The sequence below is a fragment of the Amblyraja radiata genome, chromosome 41, assembly GCF_010909765.2.
Source record: "Amblyraja radiata isolate CabotCenter1 chromosome 41, sAmbRad1.1.pri, whole genome shotgun sequence".
Taxonomy (NCBI): domain Eukaryota; kingdom Metazoa; phylum Chordata; class Chondrichthyes; order Rajiformes; family Rajidae; genus Amblyraja; species Amblyraja radiata.
The window spans coordinates 15,044,794-15,046,416 of NC_045996.1; positions in this window are offsets into that span (position 1 = coordinate 15,044,794).

Sequence of the window (1,623 nt, forward strand, 5' to 3'; positions counted from 1 at the left end):
CCAAGTTCTAGACAATAGGTGCAGGAGTAGAGGCCATTCGGCCCTTCCAGCCAGCACCGCCATTCAATGTGATCATGGCTGATCGTCCACAATCAGTACCCCGTTCCTGCTTTCCCCCCCATATCCCCTGACTCCGCTATCTTTAAGAGCCCTATCTAACTCTCTCTTGAAAGCATCCTCAGGCTTCTATTAAATCTTTCCCCCTTCACTTTCTCCTCCCCCACCTCTTAATCAGAGCAGGAACCAAAGCTGGCCTGGATAGAGTGGATGTGGAGAGGATGTTTCCACTAGTGGGAGAGTCTAGGACCAGAGGGCACAGCCTCAGGATTAAAGGACGTTCCTTTAGGAAGGAGATGAGGAGGGGGTGGGAGATTGTAAACCTTCACGTGGTCCGCCTTGCTTCGACGAATGCAATCAACCTGGCGTGCACAATCAAATAAGATCAAATAGAACAATTTGTCGTTCAACTTTAGGCTGAGCACGCCGTACACAAGAAGAAGAGACGAGGAGGAATTTCTTTAGTCAGAGGGTGGTGAATCTGTGGAATTCATTGCCACAGGCGGCTGTGGAGGCCACAAGTCAGTGGGTAAATCCAAGCAGAGATGGTTAAATTCTTGATCAGTACGGGTGCCAGGGGTTATGGGGAGAAGGCAGGAGAATGGCGTTAGGAGAGAGAGAGAGAGAGAGAGAGATAGTCGGCCTTGATTGAAAGGCAGAGTAGACTTGATGGGCCGAATGGCCTAATTCTGCTCCTATCACTAATGAACATGACGGTGGGCTTGTACTTGCTGGAGGTTAGAAAGATGAGGGGGAGGAAATCTTGTTGAAACCTAAAGGGCCTGTCCCACTTTGTAGACTTGATGGGCCGAATGGCCTAATTCTGCTCCTATGACTTGTGGACTTATGAAGTTCAGGAACCAAAGCTGGCCTTCCCAACTAGATGAGTGCTTCCCTTGTCAACTGTATTAACCAGCAGAAACAAAAAGGTGTCAACTATCAGCAATTGCCCTTTCTCTCAGTCATTCAAACGGGATTCTAAAACTGTTAGAGTCATAAATAGATCAATTAGGTCTGGGTTTCCAGGGTTCTTTGAATCATTCTGCAATAATTGTTGAGTCAAAAACAGAAGAATGACACAAGTCCCAAAGGTGTCGAGGTGGTATAACTCCCCAAACTGTTCATCCCATTCAAAACAAAACCATATCGCTGACTTGGGGCTTTTGACAAAATATATATATTTTTTTGCTTTCGTTAGCGATAAAATGGCATCGCAAATGGCAAACTAGCACGCGATCAGGAATACCAGAGGATGATTTTGAGTCAAGGGATTCAAAACAGTGTGGTGTATGAAGGAACTGCAGATGCTGGTTTAAATCAGAGAAAAGACACAAAATGCTGGAGTAATTCAGCGGGACAGGCAGCGGCATCTCTGGAGAGAAGGAATGGGTGACGTTTCGGGTCGAGACCCTTCTTCAGATTAAGTTCAAGTTCAAGAGAGTTTATTGTCATGTGTCCCTGATAGGACAATGAAATTCTTGCTTTGCTTCAGCACAACAGAACATAGTCGGCATGAATACAGAACAGATCAGTGTGTCCATATACCATTATATAAATATATACACA